This window comes from Perissodus microlepis, chromosome 8, assembly GCF_051167445.1.
Source record: "Perissodus microlepis isolate ML-2025 ecotype Zambia chromosome 8, ASM5116744v1, whole genome shotgun sequence".
Taxonomy (NCBI): Eukaryota; Metazoa; Chordata; class Actinopteri; order Cichliformes; family Cichlidae; genus Perissodus; species Perissodus microlepis.
In genome coordinates, this window is record NC_140468.1 from 108,732 (window position 1) to 108,954 (window position 223).

Consider the following 223-nt stretch of genomic DNA (forward strand, 5'->3'; position numbering starts at 1 on the left):
ACTGCCAACTCTTGAGCCACGATCTACATCAAGTAGAAAAACTCGATGTAAAATCAACATTACAGAATTCATTTATGTCAGTTTTCAAAATCAAAGTGTGTTATTCACACTCTGAACTTTTCATTTATTTATTCATGCGCACTTTTGTCATTTTCACTTTCTACAGACATGACATTTGAACAACAAAGTTATTAAATAATAAACCTGTAAACTTCAGGCAGAG